The sequence below is a fragment of the Ranitomeya variabilis genome, chromosome 7 (genome assembly GCF_051348905.1).
Source record: "Ranitomeya variabilis isolate aRanVar5 chromosome 7, aRanVar5.hap1, whole genome shotgun sequence".
Classification (NCBI taxonomy): Eukaryota; Metazoa; Chordata; class Amphibia; order Anura; family Dendrobatidae; genus Ranitomeya; species Ranitomeya variabilis.
The window spans coordinates 240,462,574-240,476,614 of NC_135238.1; the positions used below are offsets into that span (position 1 = coordinate 240,462,574).

The 14,041-nt window shown below is 57.7% G+C and overlaps 1 protein-coding gene across 4 annotated transcripts in view; it reads right to left on the reverse strand.

Annotated features, from left to right (window-relative positions):
• SEMA5B (semaphorin 5B) overlaps nt 1–14,041 on the reverse strand; it is a 257,209-nt gene that overhangs the window by 147,546 nt on the left and 95,622 nt on the right. The window contains exon 1 of one of the 4 annotated variants that reach the window (XM_077273309.1): nt 13,985–14,004. The exons of the other annotated variants lie outside the window; for them this stretch is intronic. The gene's annotated coding sequence lies outside the window, so the exon portion shown is untranslated. Of the gene's footprint in view, nt 1–13,984; nt 14,005–14,041 lie in introns of those variants that run through there. 4 annotated transcript variants of the gene reach the window in all.

A 14,041-nucleotide genomic window follows, 5' to 3' on the forward strand; every position in this document is an offset into this window, starting at 1 on the left:
GTACCCGACATCCGTGTGCCGCCCGTACCCGACATCCGTGTGCCGCCCGTACCCGACATCCGTGTGCCGCCCGTATGTGACATCCGTGTGCCGCCCGTACCTGACATCCGTGTGCCGCCAGTACCTGACATCCGTGTGCCGCCCGTACCTGACAGTTCGCTCTCATCTCAGCCTCCTGTTCTCCCTGTGATCAGCGCGACCAGGCGACAATGATGGGAGTTATAATCATCATCCGCTATGTACATCGTGTGTAAAATAAAGAATTCATTTTAAAAATTGGCGTGGGCTCAATGAGGTCACCGCAGTTCATCATCTCGGCTCACGGTGAACTGAGGGTGTGAACGCAGCTGCAGTGACCAGCGGTGACCTCTGGCGTCACCTCCATGGCGTCACCACTCGCAGCAGCTCAGTGTCTCCTGGTTTTCATCCTGAGCGGTCACATCATGGCGCCGTCCAGTTTGAAAACCAGATGCAGCAGAGATGGATTACGGCGTGGGACAGTATGGATCATCTTCAGGTCAGGCAGGTGAGGGAGAAGGTTGATTAGTATTTTTTTTTTTACCGGGGACATGGACTTCAATAGGTTTTAGGCGTAAAGCTGAGTATAAAATAGTTTTTTATTTTTTAATAAATGTTTAAAACAGTGTAATGGCGGTGTGTTATAGATGCCTCTCCATTACTAGCCCCTGGGCTTGATGTCAGCTGACAATACAAAGCTGACATCAACCCCAACCCTATAACCCCACTTACCACCGCCACAGGGCAAGTGGGAAGAGCAAGGCTGAGGGCTGATGTTGGTAAATGGGGATGGGGGGGCAATATCTCTGACCCCTTCACAGGCCATTAATATCAGCCCACAGCTGTCTGTTTAGCCTTTGCTGGCTTGGATTTATAGGGGGACTCTAAGTCATTTTTTACCTTTTACTAGAGCCCTCATAAATTTACCAGTAAAGGCTCAGTATACAGCTGTGAGCGGTTAGTAACAGCCTGGGGACCTTATGGGATATTGTCCCCTTTCCCAGATTAACATCTGCCCGCAGCCGTCTGCTTTCCCTCTGCTGGTTACCATTTTTTTTTTTATTTAATTTTACACAAGAGGGACACAGCGGGTGCTGAATACAACTCCTATCATTGTCGCCTGGTTGCGCTGATCTCCGGGAGCGTGAACTGTTCTGCTGTTTCCAGGCGCCGGTACGTGTCACACTGATGACACACAGACCTAATCCGTGATTCATCAGTGTGCAGCACATATTGTCTGTGCTGCTAATAAACTGACATGTCTGCAGGATTTTCACATGGACACAGTCCTGACATGTGCGCACCACCATTGAGTGTAACGGGAGCGTGTGTCCGTATTTTCAGCCCTTAAAAAACGGAGGTGTGGAGGGGTCTAATAGTGTTCGGGGAGTGCAGATAATACACCGGCAACTGGCCCACACTGACTGTACACAGGGGTGCAACTGCTCCCTGTTATCAGCCAATGTAGGACAGGAACAAGAAAGGCCAACAGCGAGGAAACCTCCAAGACATAGTAAGCTCTACGGTACATGACTGATCTGCAGAGCAGGAAGCCAACCGATACCAGCCGCTCACTATGCTTCATCACTGATATAGCTGATAACGGAGGAGACGGGCAGTCACCGGATACTGATAATGGGGGTCTGAGGATGGAGGTGACGGGCAGTCACCAGATAGGGGCGGTCAGCAGCTACTGATAATGGGGGTCTGATGATGGAGGAGACGAGTGGTCACCGGATACTGATGATGGAGGTGACGGGCGGTCACCAGATACTGATGATGGGGGTTACGGGCGGTCACCAGATACTGATGATGGAGGTGACGGGCGGTCACCAGATACTGATGATGGAGGAGACGGGCGGTCACCAGATACTGATGATGGAGGAGACGGGCGGTCACCGGATACTGATCATGGAGGTTACGGGCGGTCACCAGATACTGATGATGGAGGCGACGGGCGGTCACCAGATACTGATTATGGAGGAGACGGGCGGTCACCAGATACTGATGATGGAGGAGACGGGCGGTCACCAGATACTGATGATGGAGGAGACGGGCGGTCGCCAGATACTGATGATGGAGGCGATGGGCGGTCACCAGATACTGATGATGGAGGAGACAGGCGGTCACCAGATACTGATGGAGGAGACGGGCGGTCACCAGATACTGATGATGGAGGTGATGAGCGGTCACCAGATACTGATGATGGAGGAGATCGGCGGTCACCAGATACTGATTACGGAGGAGACGGGCGGTCACCAGATACTGATGATGGAGGTGATGGGCGGTCACCAGATACTGATTAGGGAGGAGACGGGCGGTCACCAGATACTGATGATGGAGGTGGCGGGTGGTCACCAGATACTGATGATGGAGGAGACAAGCGGTCACCAGATACTGATGATGGAGGAGACGGGCGGTCACCAGATACTGATGATGGAGGAGACGGGCGGTCACCAGATACTGATGATGGAGGAGACAAGCGGTCACCAGATACTGATGATGGAGGAGACGGGCGGTCACCAGATACTGATGATGGAGGAGACGGGCGGTCACCAGATACTGATGATGGAGGAGACGGGTGGTCACCAGATACTGATGATGGAGGAGACAAGCGGTCACCAGATACTGATGATGGAGGAGCCGGGCGGTCACCAGATACTGATGATGGAGGAGACGGGCGGTCACCAGATACTGATGATGGAGGTGACGGGCGGTCACCAGATACTGATGATGCATGTGACGGGCGGTCACCAGATACTGATGATGCAGGTGACGGGCGGTCACCAGATACTGATGATGGAGGAGACGGGCGGTCACCAGATACTGATGATGGAGGAGACGGGCGGTCACCAGATACTGATGATGCAGGTGACGGGCGGTCACCAGATACTGATGATGGAGGAGACGGGCGGTCACCAGATACTGATGATGGAGGAGACGGGCGGTCACCAGATACTGATGATGCAGGTGACGGGCGGTCACCAGATACTGATGATGGAGGAGACGGGCGGTCGCCAGATACTGAGGGGATTTACATTTGTCTTTTCTAAATCACTGTGTCGTTCATTGATAAAATAACCTATTAACCCTTCTCTTCCTGGAAGCTTTTTCTTCTTCTGACTCTGCGGCATTTCTCTCACACCTGCCTAAGACTTTTGCACGGTACAGCACAGATAGAGGGTGCAGGATCCTTTGTTCTCAGTTTTCGGGCTGGTAGTAATATTTTCCTCCGGTGTGGCCCCTGCTGTGTCCAGAGATGACATCCACCTTCCCTTGTGCACGTCGCTCACCCGGCTCTGCTGTGCGGCCCACCCGGCTCTGCGGCGCGGCCCCTGCGGTTGAATCCCTTGTGTCGCCGGCTGAATCCGCTGCAGATAGTTTGCAGGATCAGGACAAAATTCAAATTCCCAACGTCTGACGATCACTTAACCCCCTGGATGCTGGCGGAGCTTCAGGGCATGGTCACAGACGCGTTTCGTTTTGATCATGAAGGGGTTAAGAGCGCACAGGTCTCACAAGCCAGTAATGTCGTGAAGTCTGTGTTCACACAGCAGAGTGGGGCCAGCGGCCTTCATTTACTCGCTCTGCATAATTCCCCTCGCTGCCCGGACCGCTGCGGCCGGGAATAATGGCAGCTGATTGTGGGGGACAAGGGCAGGGGCTGCGAGCTGAGGATGCGGGGGGCACAGCGAGGCTTTGTGTGCAGCCAGGAGGGGGGACAGGGTAATTTGTAGGGTCTAGTTTATGCCCGCCATATAAATCACCACAGTAATGAGCGGATGAAGCCCCGCAGTTTCCTGCCCCGGGACCCCCTCTCCACCTGTGGCACTATATATGTAAGCTCCTTATCAATCACCACGGGTGCATCTGACCGCACCAAATATCTCCACACCCCTCCATGGGGCATTTACATCGGCTTTATGTGGATTTTACCCTGAGGAATGTAATGTAGAAATGAGATTGTAGCCTGGTCTATCGCAGGAATTGGATTGCCTCTCACTGTGACAACTGCAGGAGGTCGCCCCGGTCATTCCTGACACACTGCGCCAAACCCTCTGCTCCCTTCCCACGGACATCAATGCACCCTAATGTCTGCCGGCTGTCACCACTAGGGGGAGCTGATGAAGCAGAAATCCATCAGTAGGAGGCAGCTGTGCTCCCCCTAGTGGTGAACGTTGCGCATGGAGCTGGGCCCCCGAGGTCAGTTCCCCCACAATAGGGGCCCCACTAACAGTAAATAGGATGCTTCTTATGTTTAGATTTCTGCTCCGGAGGAAGAATGTAATAAAGTCTTCTGCAGACGTCATCCCCGGCCTCCAGCAGTGGAGCAGATAATGAGAGTGATTCTCCTGCACAGGATGAGGATCACGTACCGCGAGGATGGATGCGGCGCCGTCCCATCAAACGTGATCCGAGCAGAATCCTGCGCTCTTCACACCCGACAGCTTTTCTCTGAGGTTTCGGTGCTTTTCCTTAAAAACATCTTCATAAGTGAAGAAAGAAAATGTCTGAAGACGTCTCCAAAAGCCGAGGAGGAGTAATCAGGAAAAGGCCAAAAAGATAAACCAAAATGCCTCGCTCCCCCAGGCAGCCCGTGCCCCCAGGCGCCCCACACCCCCAGATGCCCCAAGCCTCCAGGGGTCCCACTCCCCCAGGCGCCCCAAGCCCCCCACTACCCCAGGCTTTTCATCCCCCCAGGTGTCCCACGCCCTACTACCCCAGATATCTGCCTGCTGTCAGTGAATAGAATCATTGCTCATTGTCGCCAGTCGAACTCTAGAGATGGCAGCCGGGCCCCAGTTCCGGACCCTCACATTTGGCAGCAGGCAGTTGGGGGCTGTCGTAGGTTTTGCATCCAGTGTAGATCATGCTCTGTGAGCCTGTACTGCAGACCGATACATTGTAGCTGTACGGGGAGAGATTGGCGCTGGCGTTTAGCTCACAGAGCATTGTCTACTCTGCAGGTGCAGCTCAGGCGGGTGCAGGGTATATGTCCCAATTCACTGACAGCAATCAGAGATCTTGAAGACAGAGGGATTAAAGCCCAAAAATGAACGCTTCATTGTGAGGCTTTGTCTGCCTTCTCCTGGAGATCCCTTTAAGTCTCCCCGGCTGCAGACAATCAGCGGTTAAGGAGAAGCGATGGCGGTGTGTGGCCCGAGGCGAGCGCGCGCTCCTGGGTTATAAGTGCGGCTCTCGATGTTGGATTTTCTCGATGTTGGATTTGTCCATTGTCCTCTCCCCGAGGTTCCATCCAACCTGTAATGTGCGACATCCAGAAGATGAACGAGTCTGCGCTGCGCGCCCAGGAGACACATCCTTCTTCCACACGACGCCCGTCTGTCACCCGCGCCCCTGCCCAGCGCTCCGCACAATGTGCCCAGAGGTTTTTTCTGAGAAAACCAATGAATTGTCATTTATATCCTTCACGGCCAAAGGAAGGTCGGAGCAGCCATCACCACCCGCTGACAAGAAGCGGCCATTACCGCGGAGTAATGTGCCACCATCCAGCCGGCTCAGTGCATGGACAATTCCTCCTCAGGACAAAGCGCACAGCCGCCCTCCATGTCATAAGCTGCAGCAATCACTGACAGCAAGCAGAGGTACCGAAACACAAAGTGTATCAGACCGGACCGGGACTGCGGAGGGCGGCAGCGCTGGAGCAGCTGGTAGGGTGGAAGGTCAATGTCAGGCAGGCGCGCCGTAAGCCACAATACGCTCAGCGTTATCGGATTCACAGGTTGTAAGAAGATGTATCAGTTATTCTACAAAACGGCAAAGTATGGAGGTGATGCAGGGACTGAGACCCCTGTGATCCGGAGATGAGGGGTCCTAGGAAGGAGACGGGTCCCACTGACTGTAATAGGAAAGAAGGAAAGATAGGAGAACGACCCACCCGGCTGTGAGGGGACTCATTGCTCTCTGGATTATGGAGGTCCTGCTGCTGGACAACAACCAGATAGTGGGAAGGTTCTAGCATCTGTATCTTGGCTAAGGTGACCCTCGCTCCTCCCGACGTGACTGTCAAGAGTTTCTAGCCGGGTCTCATTGGGGGATGTGACTGCTCCGGTAACTGAGATCAGGGTTTCAGTGAAGCTCCCGCAGCTCCTCAGGTTGGGGGGATGTGACTGCTCCGGTGACTCTGAGCTCAGGGTTTCGGTGAAGCTCCCGCCGCTCCTCAGGTTGGGGAGATGTGACTGTTCCGGTGACTCTGAGCTCAGGGTTTCGGTGAAGCTCCCGCCGCTCCTCAGGTTGGGGGGATGTGACTGTTCCGGTGACTCTGAGCTCAGGGTTTCAGTGAAGCTCCCGACGATCCTCAGGTTGGGGAGATGTGACTGCTCCGGTGACTCTGAGCTCAGGGTTTCAGTGAAGCTCCCACCGCTCCTCAGGTTGGGGGGATGTGACTGGTCCAGGCGGCTCTGAGCTCAGGGTTTCGGTGAAGCTCCCGACGCTCCTCAGGTTGGGGGGATGTGACTGTTCCGGTGACTCTGAGCTCAGGGTTTCGGTGAAGCTCCCGACGCTCCTCAGGTTGGGGGGATGTGACTGCTCCAGTGACTGAGCTCAGAGTTTCAGTGAAGCTCCCGACGATCCTCAGGTTGGGGAGATGTGACTGTTCCGGTGACTCTGAGCTCAGGGTTTCGGTGAAGCTCCCGACGATCCTCAGGTTGGGGAGATGTGACTGCTCCGGTAACTGAGCTCAGGGTTTCGGTGAAGCTCCCGACGATCCTCAGGTTGGGGGGGTGTGACTGTTCCTGTGACTGAGCTCAGGGTTTCGGTGATGCTCCAGCCGCTCCTCAGGTTGGGGAGATGTGACTGTTCCGGTGACTCTGAGCTCAGGGTTTCGGTGAAGCTCCCGCAGCTCCTCATGTTAGGGGGATGTGACTGTTCCGGTGACTCTGAGCTCAGGGTTTCGGTGAAGCTCCCGACGATCCTCAGGTTGGGGGGGGGGTGACTGTTCCTGTGACTGAGCTCAGGGTTTCGGTGACGCTCCAGCCGCTCCTCAGGTTGGGGAGATGTGACTGTTCCGGTGACTCTGAGCTCAGGGTTTCGGTGAAGCTCCCGACGCTCCTCAGGTTGGGGGGGGGGGGTGTGACTGTTCCTGTGACTGAACTCAGGGTTTCGGTGACGCTCCAGCCGCTCCTCAGGTTGGGGGGATGTGACTGCTCCGGTGACTGAGCTCAGGGTTTCAGTGAAGCTCCCACCGCTCCTCAGGTTGAGGGGATGTGACTGCTCCGGTGACTCTGAGCTCAGGGTTTCGGTGAAGCTCCCGACGATCCTCAGGTTGAGGAGATGTGACTGTTCCGGTGACTCTGAGCTCAGGGTTTTGGTGAAGCTCCCGACGCTCCTCAGGTTGGGGGGGTGACTGTTCCTGTGACTGAGCTCAGGGTTTCGGTGACGCTCCAGCCGCTCCTCAGGTTGGGGAGATGTGACTGTTCCGGTGACTGAGCTCAGGGTTTCGGTGACGCTCCAGCCGCTCCTCAGGTTGGGGAGATGTGACTGTTCCGGTGACTCTGAGCTCAGGGTTTCGGTGAAGCTCCCGCAGCTCCTCAGGTTGGGGGGATGTGACTGCTCCGGGGACTCTGAGCTCAGGGTTTCAGTGAAGCTCCCGCCGCTCCTCAGGTTGGGGGGGGGGGGTGACTGCTCCGGTGACTCTGAGCTCAGGGTTTCAGTGAAGCTCCCGACGATCCTCAGGTTGGGGGGGGGGTGACTGTTCCTGTGACTGAGCTCAGGGTTTCGGTGACGCTCCAGCCGCTCCTCAGGTTGGGGAGATGTGACTGTTCCGGTGACTCTGAGCTCAGGGTTTCGGTGAAGCTCCCGACGATCCTCAGGTTGGGGAGATGTGACTGTTCCGGTGACTGAGCTCAGGGTTTCAGTGAAGCTCCCGACGATCCTCAGGTTGGGGAGATGTGACTGCTCCGGTAACTGAGCTCAGGGTTTCGGTGAAGCTCCCGACGATCCTCAGGTTGGGGGGGTGTGACTGTTCCTGTGACTGAGCTCAGGGTTTCGGTGATGCTCCAGCCGCTCCTCAGGTTGGGGAGATGTGACTGTTCCGGTGACTCTGAGCTCAGGGTTTCGGTGAAGCTCCCGACGATCCTCAGGTTGGGGAGATGTGACTGCTCCGGTAACTGAGCTCAGGGTTTCGGTGAAGCTCCCGACGATCCTCAGGTTGGGGGGGTGTGACTGTTCCTGTGACTGAGCTCAGGGTTTCGGTGATGCTCCAGCCGCTCCTCAGGTTGGGGAGATGTGACTGTTCCGGTGACTCTGAGCTCAGGGTTTCGGTGAAGCTCCCGCAGCTCCTCAGGTTGGGGGGATGTGACTGCTCCGGGGACTCTGAGCTCAGGGTTTCAGTGAAGCTCCCGCCGCTCCTCATGTTAGGGGGATGTGACTGTTCCGGTGACTCTGAGCTCAGGGTTTCGGTGAAGCTCCCGATGATCCTCAGGTTGGGGGGGGGGTGACTGTTCCTGTGACTGAGCTCAGGGTTTCGGTGACGCTCCAGCCGCTCCTCAGGTTGGGGAGATGTGACTGTTCCGGTGACTCTGAGCTCAGGGTTTCGGTGAAGCTCCCGACGCTCCTCAGGTTGGGGGGGGGGGGTGTGACTGTTCCTGTGACTGAACTCAGGGTTTCGGTGACGCTCCAGCCGCTCCTCAGGTTGGGGGGATGTGACTGCTCCGGTGACTCTGAGCTCAGGGTTTCAGTGAAGCTCCCACCGCTCCTCAGGTTGAGGGGATGTGACTGTTCCGGTGACTCTGAGCTCAGGGTTTCGGTGAAGCTCCCGACGATCCTCAGGTTGAGGAGATGTGACTGTTCCGGTGACTCTGAGCTCAGGGTTTCGGTGAAGCTCCCGACGCTCCTCAGGTTGGGGGGGTGACTGTTCCTGTGACTGAGCTCAGGGTTTCGGTGACGCTCCAGCCGCTCCTCAGGTTGGGGAGATGTGACTGTTCCGGTGACTGAGCTCAGGGTTTCGGTGACGCTCCAGCCGCTCCTCAGGTTGGGGAGATGTGACTGTTCCGGTGACTCTGAGCTCAGGGTTTCGGTGAAGCTCCCGCAGCTCCTCAGGTTGGGGGGATGTGACTGCTCCGGGGACTCTGAGCTCAGGGTTTCAGTGAAGCTCCCGCCGCTCCTCAGGTTGGGGGGGGGGGTGACTGCTCCGGTGACTCTGAGCTCAGGGTTTCAGTGAAGCTCCCAACGATCCTCAGGTTGGGGGGGGGGTGACTGTTCCTGTGACTGAGCTCAGGGTTTCGGTGACGCTCCAGCCGCTCCTCAGGTTGGGGAGATGTGACTGTTCCGGTGACTCTGAGCTCAGGGTTTCGGTGAAGCTCCCGACGATCCTCAGGTTGGGGAGATGTGACTGTTCCGGTGACTGAGCTCAGGGTTTCAGTGAAGCTCCCGACGATCCTCAGGTTGGGGAGATGTGACTGCTCCGGTAACTGAGCTCAGGGTTTCGGTGAAGCTCCCGACGATCCTCAGGTTGGGGGGGTGTGACTGTTCCTGTGACTGAGCTCAGGGTTTCGGTGATGCTCCAGCCGCTCCTCAGGTTGGGGAGATGTGACTGTTCCGGTGACTCTGAGCTCAGGGTTTCGGTGAAGCTCCCGCAGCTCCTCAGGTTGGGGGGATGTGACTGCTCCGGGGACTCTGAGCTCAGGGTTTCAGTGAAGCTCCCGCCGCTCCTCATGTTAGGGGGATGTGACTGTTCCGGTGACTCTGAGCTCAGGGTTTCGGTGAAGCTCCCGCAGCTCCTCAGGTTGGGGGGGGGGGTGACTGCTCCGGTGACTCTGAGCTCAGGGTTTCAGTGAAGCTCCCGACGATCCTCAGGTTGGGGGGGGGTGACTGTTCCTGTGACTGAGCTCAGGGTTTCGGTGACGCTCCAGCCGCTCCTCAGGTTGGGGAGATGTGACTGTTCCGGTGACTGAGCTCAGGGTTTCGGTGAAGCTCCCGACGCTCCTCAGGTTGGGGGGGGGGGTGTGACTGTTCCTGTGACTGAACTCAGGGTTTCGGTGACGCTCCAGCCGCTCCTCAGGTTGGGGAGATGTGACTGTTCCGGTGACTCTGAGCTCAGGGTTTCGGTGAAGCTCCCGACGCTCCTCAGGTTGGGGGGATGTGACTGTTCTGGTAACTCCTAGCTCAGGGTTTTGGTGAAGCTCCCGACGATCCTCAGGTTGGGGGGGGGGGGGGGGATGTGATTGTTCCGGTGACTCTGAGCTCAGGGTTTTGGTGAAGCTCCCACCGCTCGTTAGTCTCTCAGATGTTAATTAGAGATTGCAGTCTGTTCGCCGTCGTTTCTTTGGTCCCGGTGATGTACGCTCAGTGTTTGTCCTGTGAAGGCCGTGAGAATTACCATCTGGCGCTCGCTCCTTTCCTGAGACGTTCGCGCTGCTGTCAGGATTGTAGATGTAATACGATCGTTATCATTCTGCACGTTGCGCTTTCTCCCTGAAAACTTCAGGCCCCGACTACTATCTGCTAATTAAAGAAATCAAATGTCAGAGGAATCTGTGGATCCGAAGGATTTATCATCCCGGAGCAGAAACGCAGGAGACCAGGAGGCTGCAACCGCAGGAGCCGACACGGGCGGAAAGCAGATGAGCCCCGACCTCCAGTGTGGACCTTCTCCAATCCAGCAGAGCGCGCCCCGCACCACAGCGAAAAGCGCGCCCTGCACCACAGCGAAGAGCGCGCCCCGCACCACAGCGAAGAGCGCGCCCCGCACCACAGCGAAGAGCGCGCCCCGCACCACAGCGAAGAGCGTGCCCCGCACCACAGCGAAGAGCGCGCCCCGCACCACAGCGAAGAGCGCGCCCCGCACCACAGCGAAGAGCGCGCCCCGCACCACAGCGAAGAGCGCGCCCCGCACCACAGCGAAGAGCGCGCCCCGCACCACATCGAAGAGAGCGCCCCGCACCACAGCGAAGAGCGCGCCCCGCACCACAGCGAAGAGCGCGCCCCGCACCACATCGAAGAGAGCGCCCCGCACCACAGCGAACAGCGCGCCCCGCACCACAGCGAAGAGCGCGCCCCGCACCACAGCGAAAAGTGCGCCCCGCACCACATCGAAGAGAGCGCCCCGCACCACAGCGAACAGCGCGCCCCGCACCACAGCGAAGAGCGCGCCCCGCACCACAGCGAAAAGTGCGCCCCGCACCACATCGAAGAGAGCGCCCCGCACCACAGCGAAGAGCGCGCCCCGCACCACAGCGAAGAGCGCGCCCCGCACCACAGCGAACAGCGCGCCCCGCACCACAGCGAACAGCGCGCCCCGCACCATAGCGAAGAGAGTGCCCCGCACCACAGCAAAGAGCGCGTCCCGCACCACAGCGAACAGCGCGCCCCGCACCACAGCGAAGAGAGCGACCTGCACCACAGCGAAAAGTGCGCCCCGCACCACATCGAAGAGTGCGCCCCGCACCACAACGAAGAGCGCACCCCGCACCACAGCGATGAGTGCCCCGCACCACAGCGCTGAGCACGCCCTGCACCACAGCGAAAAGTGCGTCCCGCACCACAGCGAAGAGCGTGCCCTGCACCACAGCGAAAAGTGCGTCCCGCACCACAGCGAAGAGCGTGCCCCGCACCACAGCGAAAAGTGCGCCCCGCACCACAACGAAGAGAGTGCCCTGCACCACAGCGAAAAGTGCGCCCCGCACCACAGCGAAGAGAGTGTCCCGCATCACAGCGCTGAGCGCACTTCATACCAGAGAACACCCCATATCGCAGCGCAGAGAGCGCCCCATATCACAGAATTAATGTTCTGAAGTCAGAATAGACAAAAATAATAAAAAGGGGAAAACCTGTAAGAACGATGCGCCCGACCCCATCACTGGAAGCACGAGGTAACGACGTCCGCGCTCGGTGGTGTCACCAGGTGCTCAGTACCAGCAGCAGACGAGCCGCCACCACCACCGCGCTGCTGCATCGCGACCTCAGAGACCGCAGCACCCGGGACAGGTGATATTAATCCCCGGCAGCTCCCCGTCCCAACGGTCAGTGCGAGGCTCCACGGAGTCAAGTCATAGAAACCTTAAAGCCACTTTCCAGCTGTGAAGTTGTCGCGGATAGACAGAGCGCCATTACTAAGCATGTCCCAACGTCTCCGCCGCAGCATCCTAAAGGGGCGAGTGACCCCTCTAATCCCAGCCCCCGAGGATCAGGCGCTCATCTGCAGGGTATGGACCCTACACCCCGGACGTGTGAATGGATACTAATCCCCAAGGCCGAGCGGCCGCCGCTTGTGATCAGGCGCGATTTATCCAGCATCTGCTACCGACAATTAGGAAGAAGTCAGCACAACGCCAGCACCGCCCCGCTATACGGACACTGCGCCATTTATTATGGATGATGTCGGAGAGTGAACATCGGGGGGGTGGGGGGCTGTGTGCATCCTGCCAGAATCCAGTGTGGTGGGGTTCACCCCAGTACCCCCAGATAGGGAAGGACCACGTGTCCTGCTCCCACACCCTCGCGGTGACCATCTGCGACAGACCCCACTACCATGGCTCTTTAATAGTATTTGTCTTCTCACATGGGCCAAAGGGTCTCATTGTGATCCCCCCCGAGCTCCAGGGCCCAGGTGCGATCTGCAACCGCTGCGCCCACTACTTACACCCCCGGCTATGAGCGCCGCTCCAGTGGAGATGATTACAGGACGATGAGCAGCGCTACGGACAAGAGGTCGGACTTGGGCAGCACGGTGGCTCAGTGGTTAGCAGTGCAGCCTTGCAGCGCTGGAGTCCTGGGTTCAAATTCCACTAAGGACAACACATGCAAGGAGTCTGTATGTTCTCCCCATGTTTGCGTGGGTTTCCTCCCGCATTCCAAAGACATACTGATAGGGAATGTGAGCCCCAACGGGGACAGCGATGATAATGTGTGTGTGTGTGCTGTGGAATATGTTAGCGCTATATAAAAATAAAGATTATTATTATTATTATCACTATGATGGGGAGCCGAGCGCATCTCATTGAGAGGCACAAATGCAGGTGATGCAACATTCTGCAACTCAAACGCCCTTCTGCCTCCACACCTGGGTTACTCTACTCTACCCGTCCCCTTACCCTTTCAACACCCAGGTGACCCTGCTTTTCACAACCCTCCACACCCAGGTGACCCTGCTCTTCACCACCCTCCACACCCAGGTGACCCTGCTCTTCACCACCCTCCACACCCAGGTGACCCTGCTCTTCACCACCCTCCACACCCAGGTGACCCTGCTCTTTACCACCCTCCACACCCAGGTGACCCTGCTCTTTACCACCCTCCACACCCAGGTTACCCTGCTCTTCACCACCCTCCACACCCAGGTTACCCTGCTCTTCTCCACCCTCCACACCCAGGTTACCCTGCTCTTCTCCACCCTCCACACCCAGGTGATCCTGCTCTTCTCCACCCTCCACACTCAGGTGACCCTGCTCTTCTCCACCCTCCACACTCAGGTGACCCTGCTCTTCCCCACCCTCCACACCCAGGTGACCCTGCTCTTCTCCACCCTCCACACCCAGGTTACCCTGCTCTTCCCCACCCTCCACACCCAGGTGACCCTGCTCTTCACCACCCTCCACACCCAGGTGACCCTGCTCTTCTCCACCCTCCACACTCAGGTGACCCTGCTCTTCTCCACCCTCCACACCCAGGTTACCCTGCTCTTCACCACCCTCCACACCCAGGTTACCCTGCTCTTCTCCACCCTCCACACCCAGGTGACCCTGCCCTTCACCACCCTCCACACTCAGGTGACCCTGCTCTTCTCCACCCTCCACACCCAGGTTACCCTGCTCTTCTCCACCCTCCACACCCAGGTGACCCTGCTCTTCACCACCCTCCACACTCAGGTGACCCTGCTCTTCTCCACCCTCCACACCCAGGTTACCCTGCTCTTCTCCACCCTCCACACCCAGGTTACCCTGTTCTTCTCCACCCTCCACACCCAGGTTACCCTGCTCTTCCTCCTGACCCCGATGTTGCCTCTTACCTGCCCCGGAGACCCCCGCTCTCCAGTTCAGACCACGCCATACCCTCTGGTGCGGTA